Source organism: Pieris rapae, chromosome 20 (genome assembly GCF_905147795.1).
Source record: "Pieris rapae chromosome 20, ilPieRapa1.1, whole genome shotgun sequence".
Classification (NCBI taxonomy): domain Eukaryota; kingdom Metazoa; phylum Arthropoda; class Insecta; order Lepidoptera; family Pieridae; genus Pieris; species Pieris rapae.
Genome location: NC_059528.1, coordinates 3,725,576 through 3,739,235, shown reverse-complemented (window position 1 = coordinate 3,739,235; position 13,660 = coordinate 3,725,576).

The following is a 13,660-nucleotide window of genomic DNA, read 5'->3' as shown; positions in this document are numbered from 1 at the left end:
TACAAACCTGCATTCTACACGTTTCAATGTTTACATTATTAGTAAATAGGTGATCGTGATCATCGTGAAATAGGTGATAGGATTTCGTCTTCATTTACAGCGCGAGAAAATGTTTTACGCATAAAAAGAACATCCATTGATATCCAGGAATTAGAATGCAGAAGATCGGTTTAAGAGTTGCTCGTTAAACCACTAGGCTAACGTTGTTCTTTATACTTTTATTATTATAGGTACTTTAAATGAATCTAGTAATGTAATGAACAACTTAAATTAATTACATTACATTTCAAATATCGAACTGGTTCAAAAAGTGTATTCTGAATTTAAATTAAGAATATTCGAAACTTTAAATTCAGAATATTTCCACTAACACTAATTGAAACCGATGGTATATCAAATGCATTTACTCATTCAGCATATTTAAATATAGAACGCGGGTCATAATTTTAAATTTGGAATACTTACAAAAGCAAAGATCATAATATGTAAATTTAAGTATCACAAAAATTAATATTAGATTCTCCATAAAACATAAATTAACGATGTACAATAATTTAGTACGTGACTTAAATGTAACAACATAATTAGGAGCGATAGCGGGAATGGCCAGGAATTGCAATAAATTAATGTTAAATATACATACAAAATGTTTTATCTCGCTAAAACTAAAATTACGCAAAATATATGGCACTCAAAATTTAAATTGTAAAGTGGCTATGTTAGAGTAAAATTTTAAAGCATAGGTGTGTTTTATTCGTAGTACTTGACGGTACACTGAACATTTGACATATGAAAAAATACCGGATTAACACGATTTTTATTACGAATTTTTAAATGTTGATTATTTTTCATAGTATTAATTTTAAACTGAAAATGACTAGTCGTTGTGCACGATTTAATAACTGTGTGGAACTGAATATCCAGAAGCTATATCCAAGATGCTCCCTTCTCTCGGTAAAATACTACGCTCGTTCGGCTATCGCCTGTCAGTTTAATAAAAATGGAATTGACATATATGTGGTAGAATACGAAATTCCACCCGTATCACCTCGACGTCCGCCGTTCCACAACTGCGGGATTTTCAAGGCAGTATTTGCCGCGCACCACCAGTATGTGGAACCAGCTGCCCACTGAAGTATTTCCGAATCAATTCCACTTAGGGTCTTTCAAGAAAAGAGCGTACCCATTTTTAAAAGGCCGGCAACGCACTCGCGAGCCCTCTGGCATTGAGAGTGTCCATGGTCGGCGGTATCACTTAACATCAGGTGAGCCTCCTGCCCGTTTGCCCCCTATTTTATATATATTTTTTTAAAGCAGCTGAAACTAACGCCATTGCTGCGACATTAATAATAAAGACCATGAAATTACTATTACTATAGTCTATAATGTGTACTTCTAGTAATATTGGCAAATCGAATGAATAACAAGTATTAACGGTAATAAACTGGTAAGGCCTTGACGTTAATTTACGAGCTCTATGACATATAATGACAATTGCAGCGTATACCAGTGCCATCTCTCCTATATACAAGATACAAAGGCGAATATAAAAAAATATGTGCGTTTACTAGTGTACACACGTAAGAAGTGAAACTTCTTTATCACCTTATTTTTCGAAAAATAATCTACTATTTCATATGCAAGTTTACAGAAATTGGTAAAATAATAAAATTTGAGAATTTCTAAATTAAATAAATAAAACAAAATATACATTCTGGAATACATTATACATATTTTGTAAATTAATTAACATTTTTCTACAGAACTAGAATTTCATTCATTGTAATAGCATTACTATCATTGTTATCGTGATTGTATTTTTTTATATTATTGGCTTCTAATCTTTTCGAGTGGTAAACCGTGGTAGTGACAAGTAAAGATGGTTAACGGATAAACGCGTTACCGAAACGTGACACGTATCCGAAAAATGTGACGGTATTTTTTTTCCAACGCCGATAACGAAGTTTCTCTTTAAAAAATATATACACTTGCCAATTAGTGTCATAATTCCTTATAACATTAAAAAAAATTAATAATTACGTCTTGATTATACTAAAGAAAATGTGTTCCATGTAGAAAAACTTTTGCTGAAGAAACTTCCAGAAGTTCGAATGCGAATGAAACTTGAACTCTGCAGGCACGTACCTTTACTATGAGACGCCATCTTATTACTTCCTTTACTTAAACAAAGTGTATATATTTTAATTATATTTAAATGTATGTTAAATCTAGCGTAAGGCAACAACAAAAATTTAGTCCATTATTATATGTTCCATTATTAGATTTTTTGTGTAGGTATAGCAATTAATGATTGTCACACCCGCGGTTCCTATATGGTCCCATACTACCACTAATCATCCAAAACTATACAGGTACAAGTGTAATTAATAATAATTACCACTTGAAGTCACTTCTGCCGGTACTCCTGGCAGAAGTAAAACAAAACCAAAAATAAGACTACTAATACTTACCACCATATATTCAGAACACAGGTGGTTGATCGCACAATTTGCTTTCTTAGATTTACCTAGATAAAAATTTAATTTCTCATTATAATGGTAAGAAATACATGAGTTCAACATAAGAGTCATTAACTTATATTCCCATACAATTCAGAGCTACAAAAATGTAGACAAAACAAATCCTCTATTTAGTTGCATGAAGAATGCGACATAGCAGCAACATAGTATTATTATTACTATTTAAGAGTCGCGGCCGGGACGTTTTAACCTACTTTCGCGTTATATTTCCTAGGCTTAAAGTACTTATTATAATGCTAATGAATGTTTTCATTAGTTAATGCTGCAACAGTAAATACACAATTGAATGTGGGATAACTAAATGAATCACAATTGATCAATTATTTAATTATATAATTGATGAATTGTGATTCAAATTAGCTGTTTTATCCACGGTTTTGCCCGTGGGAATGGTTAGGATACATTTTTTGTCATTATCATTAGGAAGCAGCATGGATAGAAAACTTCTAGTTTTCCACTGTTTTATAAAATGAGATAAGTCGTTTAAGTATATACGCATATACGAAGTATAAGTAATTAAGAATAATTACACTGACTTCAAAAAATCAGTGGCGATGTTTTTTTTTAGGTCCAGGCCTCAGCTTTCTGTATCCGTTTCATGATCATTTGTTAATATAATAGGCAAGTAGATGATCAATATTCTGGTGTCTGTCATACGTCGTCAACTTTTTGAAGCTTACGTTGTTTTATCATGTCAAAACAATATTTTTGTATGTGGGCACATATACAAAAATGAAGTCCAGTAAAGAGAATCGAACCAACGACCTCAGAGATGAGAGTCGTAAGCTGAAGCCCTTGGAGTAGTCTTCTACTCCACGCAGACATCCACTTAAATTAATTATATAACATACAAAACCACTAACAAATTTTGACAGTTACTTCTAGATTGGGGAAAGATTATCGTATGCCTTTTATGGTAAATTTTTAGACAAACCTACATTATGAAATTAGCATGTAAGAGCCTAATTATATGATTACCTCCTTTTTTTAATTCAGTTTAAAACATTTATCACTTGTTACTTGACACAGACAGATTCCAACTGCGCGAAATTGTGAAAAAATATCCTTTTAAAAATCCCTCAGAAGTTCAAATTTTAAAATAAAAATACACGTTTAAAATTAGAATGATTGTCTATTATATATGTGTACCATCGCTACTAAATTAGTTATAAACAAAACTGTTCTTCTACTTGATATGGTTTGTCAAGACTGACAACAGAACCCACATTCGAAGACAGTAGTGACAATTTTGATACAAACACTATAGTGATAGTGGAGTCAACTTTTGTTCAATAAAATATCTTTATAGAACACATATTAAGTAATTCAAACGCGTTCAGACGTGACGTCACAGTGAGGTATTGTTTTACAGCTGTATGAGCCCTATTTCTCTGAAAGGTGTGAACGTGAATCCTTGATTATGGAGATGTAGGTGCTCCACTACCGGAAATGAGAGAAACACAATACATTTAGTTACGTGTGCGACAGGAAACTATTTTCTCTGTGACATTTATGGTTAATTAGAATTATTTTTTAATTTGCAGGCCTGTGATGTGTTAAAACTGCGTGAAACATTGCTTGTATTAATATTTATATTTGAAAGAGAAAATAGTTTTGAAGTACAAGCCTAATCCTACTTGTATATGTGTGTATTAAGAATCAATTCAATTACAAAATCAGAACCAAGACTGTGTGCACTGGATTAGGATTATATAGTGCGATGGTTATCTTCTTCTTCTTTTTATTATATATATATAATGAAAATGGTCTTCGTTTGAGGCTCAATCACGCCTAAACCACTGATCGTATCGATATGAAACTACCACCATTTGATGCCAAATTTTTCCTAGATGGTTTATGGCTATTTATTTTTCGAATTCTAACGTTCCTTCATTTTTTATTGCTGTTTTACTTTTATGAACATTTATCCCGCTAATTGCAAGCGTTTTCTCTTGACTCTTTTGTTTTCATGGATTTCAACGGAGTTTACTACTTTATTTTTTATGATACAGCATTAGTAAATACATATAACCCTGAATTTTCAACCCTTTACAATCAACCCCCTATTTTAATTTGATTTCTTTGATTCTTTATTTTTGATATTTAGATAACTAGCAAGAATTGTAATTTAAAATATATTCTCTACATTAATAAATATTAATATATTACCCTACATAAATCATTCTTTTCAACACATATAGTAGATAATTATTTTTATTGACCTAAAAAAATGTTTCTTACAAATAATATACATGGCAAAACAACGATTGCCGGGTCAGCTAGTATTATTATAATACGCAATATGATGTGCGGAATTATACCTACTAGTGAGTGTCATCACCGGATGTCGAGGCAGAATACGAAATTTGTCATGTTTATCAAAGATGTCCACCGTTCCACAATTGAGCGTTTTTAAGGAAGCTTGCCGCGCTATGTGAATCTAGCTACCCACCTAAATATTTCCTAACCAATTCAACTTAATTCTGCAAAAAATGAGCTTAAAAGCCCGGTTACCCACTCGGAAGTCGGTTGGCGTTTAATAAACACTATGTTAAAGGTTCAACTAAATAAGTTAAGGCAATGCTTAGTCATTGTGACAGAGTTCGGACTGCGATCGTAAACATTAGGTGGACATAAAAATAATTTATAACCTGCATTTATTCTTTGCTTATACTTGTTCCTAACACTTCATAGACTATATCTTGTATCTTAACCATTGATAAGATAGGACTACTCCATGGGCTGTCTGGCTGGCTGGCTAAACACCAATATAGCAAACCTAGCAAGATTTAAATTAAGATTAAAAGACCATCTATTGAGTGATTCCAATCTACGGAAATGAAAGTTCATCCAAGTTCTACCAAGTTTTTTTTTTTCAAATTGTAACGTTAGCATATAAGTGTTCTCATGTAAGTGACAAATGTCTATTATGAGAATAAATGTCTTTATACCTAAACAACATAGTACCGCAGACTCCAAGACTGTTTCTTTTTTTTATTTCCTATTTTAAGTTGCTGAACTATCCCTCCCCTGTTATAGCTGACCTGGCTCGAAGTTTAAATATATGTACCTACTGTGCAAATGTATAACTTCACTTTGTTCTTTATTTAAAATTAACTTAAAATATAAAGAATAACTCTTTACCTCTTTTTACTATCAAACAGCAAAATATCTAGTTATATATCACATGATCCCATGAAGCCATTTTAACTATAATGGACAGGGTTAGTAGCTAATGAGAAGTTATTGGCATTAAGGCATCGACGTATTATTAATTTTTCAATAAATTTTAATTTATAATGTAAAATAAAATTTACCACATACTCATTCGGTATCATTGAACGAAACGCAAATTATTGGAAAGCAATTGGGTAACAAAATTTCCAATCGAGATAACGTATAGCAGACCAATATGGTCTAGTTTTTATATCGATAACACGAGGGTTATGGGTACGTACGTTTTGATGGATTGTTTAAACGGCATTAATTTTAATATGATTAAAAAGATTGGCGTATAGTTTATTGCCAGTTCCCTTCTACTACTACGACCTTGATTTGAGAACTTTACAAGCAATATGCTACTTAACATTTTGGCAAGCTCAGTTCTGTTGCATATGCTATTAGAAAAATTAGGCAGCTCACATACGACGAAACTGCCAGAATAGAATATTTTAGTTACTTTCACAGCATTATGTCGTATGGAATTGTTTTATGGGACGCAGCAGCAGATATACAATTTATTTTTATCTCTCAAAAACGTGCTATTAGGAATCTATTGCTTGAAACTAAATACTTCACTCAGAAATGTGTACAAAGAAATACATATTTTGACAGTACCTTCCCAATATACAACTGTGGAATTAATGTGCGTAGTAATATTAGTTCTCTTTCAAAGAACAGTAACACTGACAATAGGAATGCAAGAAATAAGGAAAAACTTTTCCAGCCAGCTGCCCAAAATTAATACTTAATTTATGGGCCTAAGTATACGCTGCTATAACATGATTCCTAGTGAAATATTAGAACTGCCCTTATACAGATTCAAAAAACAGTAAAGGTAACCTTTACTGTTTTTTGTACACAGTTAATTACTAACAAAAAAAAGACAAACGCGTGGCAATAGTTCTAGTTATATTGTTATAATTTGTTTTGTTATCTTTGAACCATTACATACAAACTGACAACAAGTCAGTTTGTATGTAATGGTCAATGTGGTAAATCACAGAATATAATTTTTTTTACTTATGTAACTTTAAAGACGTTGTGGTTTCTGACATTTTTCTATGAATAATTATAATCTATAGGGAGAGTAAAACTGGGATGGCGTAGTTTTGCTCTTTCGCGAATTTTGTAAACCTTTTTGACATTCATAAGCATGCTCTAAGATTTGACTGTGAATTCACTCTGCGAACATATAAATATGTCGATAGTGTCGGTAACAGCATTCAATAGGCAATATAATTAATTGACTTGACAGAAAATTCTTCGTTTCCATGGATAGATAAGTTTCTCTAGAAGAGAATCATCATATTTAAAGAAGACTTCACTAAACTATTGATTTATTGCAATTCCATTTCAGCTTTTATATCCTACATGACCCGTTCGATTATGAATTTTCTGCGCGTAATGAGGTTCGTATAATAAAATTAATCGTATTTATTTATTTATTTTTATTTTGTACTCCTACAGCTAACATAAATTATATACAATAGCAAACAAATACACTGAGAATATAGCCACAGGTGGAATACATGATACATTATATAAAAAAAAGGGAACAAACAAACAAAGTATTTAATACAATTAACTAACTGTGATTAAATTTAATTAATTAAGCCTAAATTGGTTGTTTTGTGTAATGGTGTGAATGTGTGGGTGGGCGTATGTTTACGTTAAAAAACCGGCTTCGTATCTCTGAATCAATCATTTCACCAGTCCCAAATCAAACATTAGTAGATGCCAGTAGGCTTCATTCATTAGTGATGGTACGACTACGAGTATTAATGAGATTGTTTCTACAATGCATTTCCAATATCATTTCAGTACGGCCTTGATACACGGGTTTGATTGAGACAAAGAGTACACTCTGAAAGAGCCTTTTATAGTAAAGTGTGCACGTGTTGATATAGCAAAAGTTGCTTAAGCGAATTGAAATTAAATCAGAGACTAGTGTTTGCCTTGTTACTTCTACGATCGACTAAGCAGTAAATATGTTTTGACATATTGGAGTAATACTGAGTGCTAAGTTTTATCTCACCAATAGGTCAAAGTTCGATCGATCGAAGGACGATTCTTAAATCTGTGGTCGTATCGTCAACCCCGATTGTGTATGTATTTTCATAAAAAAATAAACCGTACAAAAAGCTAAGACCTTATCAAAATGTGGCAGTGTATATATACAAACATGTAGCTGCATGAATGTCAGTTATTTAATTTAAGTTATATTATATAATAAATATAATTTATTGCAATTTTAATAATGAAATAAAAAATGTATATTCCACTATACGACAGTATTCTACGAGATCATGCAAATGCATAAAAGAAATATACTTACTATTGTCTGAAAATATTACTTTTCATTTAAGTCTACGGCAAAAGAAGAAAAATGTCAACAATTCATTTTCTCTTTAAATATTTTATCGAGGAAAGTTTAATAAAGACCACAGGAATTATGTCAGGAACAATTCTTTAGTTCTTAAGTATTAAAATCCGAATGACATAGAATGTTACAGAAGGAAATTAAAAGAAGAACTATTAGGAGAAAATTATATTGATTTAAATACGGACCGTTTTTTAGACCCAAATATAAACGTCAAGAACAAAATGCTAATCAACCTATTACTATAATATTCGATTTAAAACTAATTGGGAAACGGACATTGAAAAGGTTCTGCTTATATTCCACGTATATCCCGTTCTTTATCGGACATCATATATTAAAACTTTGTTAATTATACACTTGTCACTATTGATTTGAACGAAACTTCTATTCGCATGGACACTTCTGTATTGATAGTATATTTTTAATTACGTAAGTGTTCAACATAATTATAGCTCATGTTTGATGATTTAACCGGTTGTAATTATGTTTGAGTAAATCATTAGTTATGTCTTGAGATTTAAGTAACACGGCTATCGAATAATATTATTTAAATTTTTAATTGCACGCCAATAATTTATATGTATGTGAATGCTGGTCATAGAATCTCCAATTACATAAGTAAAAACCTAATATTACTTCCGGAACTTCACATGGGTTTCGTGTATTAAGGCAATAAAATGAGAGCTCATTAACAACAATACATTTGAGTCAAAGAACATAAAACCACAATGTTTGATACACTTATACCTTCCTTAGAAATCACACTATCGAATCTTAAAATCTGTTCAGATCTTATTATGTACAGACAAAAAGTTGCTGAGTTGTTCGGATTAATATTTGCAGCTGAGTTTCATCATTGGACGACGTTGAAGAATACGAATTTTGTATCACCTCGATGACCGTCGTTCCACTACTTTTTTTTTAATAGAACAGTTTTTAAGAAAGTTTTGCCGCGCACCACCACTATGTGGTACCAGCTGCCCTCTGAAGTATTATTTTTAAGCCAAGTCGAGTTCAAATAATAAGTATCATTATTATATATTGATAATCAATATATAATATTATCTGCCGGCTTATCAATATATGATCAATATTATATATTGATAAGCCGGCAACGCACTCGCGAGCCTTCAGACATTGAGAGTGTCCAAGTCCGAGTGTCCTGTTCAATAAAAAAAGCCACCACCACACTTATTTTTTATTTAAATATACAGAATTCAACATTCTGTAAAAAGCCGTTGAGAATAAGCGTCAAGGTATATTGTATAATATAAAGTTGCGTTTTGAAATTTATAATCAAGATGGCTGGCTGACGTTTACTCTTTAGAATAAACTAAAGATTTACAAGAGAACCTTTTAAATTAATTAGGTGTTAGAGCTTGCTTTTTAGTTAAGTAGATTCAGAAAATAACCTATGGTTATGTTATGGTAAGAGTTAAATGTTGATTACACGAAAAAGGTTTACCGTCTTAGTACGGAATATAATAAATATAATTTTATATTGTACTATTTATACATGAATTTTATGTTATTTTGTAAGCCTTTTAAGTACTCTCGTTTCTGAAGTACTGTTGTCCTTCAGAACGTTTAATGTGTTCGTCGAGGTCGTTGAAGTGCCTGTATGTATTTATATTTAGAAATAGCGAATTTAATACTCCTTGTCCTTTACAAGAACATAAAATCATCCTACATTGTAATCATAATATAAACCACCCAATTTCGAATACTTTAACATATAGAAATTTTCTTCCAGATCGTCTTTTAGGAGTTAACATGCTCACGCAGAAGATTTATAAAAGATTGTATATCCTTGGAGTAATGGCGGTAACAGTGCGGTGCGGCGCCGGAGCGTTGCCGCAACCTCATCCTACATACAAATTACTATACCATGTCACACAACGCGTTGCGTTGCCGCGCGGCACCGGTCCGCATCGTGTGGCCGCGCTTTAATGTTTGTTTGACGTAAACGTTAATTACTTTCTCAAACTCAGAGTAGTATTATATTGAAGCGCCACTTAAATTCCAAGTTTCCAATTCGAAATTCAAAAATCTCCACCAAACTTCATCGGATCCAGCGGCGATGGCACAGAGAATATCTTTATAAATACAGATTATCACGGTATTGTCTGAGTTTTAAAGTAAGCCCCTCTTATAAATGGAACTCGTGAGATAAAAGGCCTATACAGATAAAAAAACTATATTAATACATCAAACTTTATATAGATTTATAAGTATGAACTCGTTTCATATTAAAATAATAACCTTGAAATATTCAACCGTATATCGAAGTTGCCAGCATTAATTGAAATATGAACACGACCTCATTAGTAACTTTCTAGACATTTCTACACCGTTCATATATGAAAATTACATTTACAAAGGATTTAAATTACTTTAATATATATACAGGCTGTATTGACTTGGATTTTTTATTGAAAAGGGGTTGGGCAGGCGGCTCCCCTGAATGCCTGATGATGCGAGTGCGTTGCTGTTATAAGAATTGGCGAACTTGTTTCTGGAAGGACCCTTGCTGGCCGCTTCTCGAGACATGCCGCACTCAACGATATCATACATCGGTCCCTTGCCACCGTCAACGTGCCTAATCTACTTGAGCCGACTGGAATTGCTAGAGACGATGGCAAGAGACCGGACGGTATGAGTTTGATTCCATGGAAGATGGGTCGGGTTTTGGTATGGGATGCCACCTGTTCAGACACACTGGCCCCTTCCAATCTTCATGGAACTAACAAGAGAGCTGGTGCGGCTTGTGATGCGGCTGAAAAAGCTAAAGTCTGCAAATACAGGGGTCTAGGCTCTGAATATGATTTTGTCCCATTCGGTGTCGAGACCCTTGGTCCGTGGGGTCCTAGCGCATTAAAGCTTTTTAGGGAATTATCAAAAAGGTTAGTCGACATCACAGGAGATCGAAGAGCTGGCAGCTACCTCGCACAAAGAATTAGTCTAGCTATTCAAAGGGGGAACGCTGCTAGTATCTTCGGAACCTTGCCTAAAGGGACTCCTTTTAAAAATATTTTTTAATAATTAAATTTTAAGGTTAGTTATTAGATATATTTTTAGTTTGTAATTGTATATTAATATAATTTTCAGTTTCTTATTATGTGTACATTAAATTGTTATTTTTATCACTTAAGGTCATTATACAGTGTATTTAGAATGTATATATAAATAAATAAATGCATTTCTTTCATACAAGTAGGTCAATTTATTCACTCCCCACTTAAACGATCTTTTGTCTTAAGTTATTACGTTACTAACTAACTTAACAACATCTTATAGTGACCATATCAATGTTACACATCTTATATTAGCCACAGATTAAGAGTCGACTCTTGCTAGCTAATTGTCAATGTCAGAACTGGACAATATAGAATGAATGTCAACTTCGAATCTTACCCTCAAAGCCTCGAAGGAGCCGCGAACCGAGTAATTAAGATTTCTGTCTCTTTCATGTTCAATGTACTTCGCCTACGTCATATATTAGTATTATTATATAGAGTATTTATATATATATATATATATATATATATATATATATATATATTTATATATTGTGAGTATATATATATACTCTCTGTGTGTGTTTATAATAGCATTTGAGAATGGTTTAGACAATTAGTTGGTTTTGAGGTTTGACATATTTTCTATGTAAGTCAGGATAACGTTTGCCGGGTACGTAAATTATAAAATTAAAGCGATTTCATCTGTTCCACAACTAGAGTCATTTACCAAGATGACGGGACCTTTTTATCTCGCTCAGCTATTTGTTCCCCTCTCTATTTTCCCGGACCGCAAACCGACGAGATTTTTTGAATATCCCGGAATTAAATAAAGCCCGTTACACTTATACAAAGCCTTTTAGTGTTCCTTTCAATTTGATAGAATTGTGATGGTTAGGTATTCTATTGAATTTACCACAAAGCACGAAATACTTATGCCAATTATGTGAAACAAACCCTATCAAAAACGAAATTATTATATCATAAATTAAATGTTATAAAACAAATTATACTTCAAAGTAAGCGTTATTCAAATTAATGTGATTCTCAACAAATTACCTTTTTCGTGAATACCTATTTCAAGACTCCTTAGCTATCTGTTTCAATACTAGAAAATATATTTTATAACTGAACGAAATACTGCCTACATAATCTTAGTACATACCCTTAATTACTCGAGTTCCTAATACCTTATATTTTATACATAAATAGATTCGCAACTATATATTTACACGAGTATATAATAAGATTGATTTTTAAAAGAAACCACTGGAATTGCTTTTGAGGTCTGTGCCTCAGATTTTTGTATCTGTTTCGTGTTTATTTTCCTTAAAGTAAAGTAGGACAATTATGTGTCTGACACACGTCGTCGATCTTTGAGTCTAAGACATGCCGGCCTCACGATGTTTTCCTTAACCGGAATAACAAATGCTGCAATTACAAAAGAGTAGGGTGTTTCGCATGTTTTTCTTCTTGGTCTTTTCTTATATTAAATTAAAAAAACTCTACTTTTATAATAAATTCTATTAACTTTCGCCTACAATTTTGTACATAACACATGAGCTTAATTATATTTTATTAATCTACATTATATGTAACAAATAAGAATTAAATTTACTTGAAAATATTAATTGTTAAAACTTGAAAAACGCGCAGTTGTGGAACGGCGTACGTCGAGGTGATACGGGTAGAATTTCATATTCTGCTTCAACGTCCGATGATGAGACTCAGCTGCAGGTACATATTAATCCGAACAACTCCATAGTAAATGCGATCCAAGATATATTTGTATCTGGAACATGTTGATTTCTTATAATATACAAGCTGACCTGGCAAAAGTCGTTTTGCCATGTATATCATTTATAATAAAAAATAGGGTTGGTCGTAGAGGGTTGAAAATTTAGGGTTGCATGTATTTTTTAATGCTGTTGATACATTTGATAAAAAAATAAAAATTTATCTAAAAATTAAAAAAAAATATTTAGAGGTGGACTACCCTTAACATTTAGGGGGAAGAAAAATTGATGTTTTTCGATTCCCAGACATACCTATACACACAAAATTTAATGAGAATGGGTCAAGCAGTTTCGGAGAAGTTTAACCACAAACTTACGAATTTTATATATAAGATTCAGAGGCCATAGATAAGATGTTATGAAACGTCCATACACATCAGGCATCTCATGGGGGCATGGGGAGAAACACTTCGTTTGTCGCGATATAACTCATAAGAGGCTGCTATCTCGCTACGCCTGCCCTATTCACCCGAAATACTACCTCAAGGAGTTCGGTAATGAGTTCGCTTGTGCACTCTGCCTCATATTTTTGCTTATGAAGCCATTTTGAAAATTGCACTCTGCATACTCATTGAGACTTTTAAACAAAGTGCGTCGTGCTCACAAAGACGCATACAAAAATGTTGTAGTTATGTAAATATTTATGCATAACTTGGTTTTAACGTTCCGAAAGAAGAAGTTTTTTATCTGGTATATTTAATT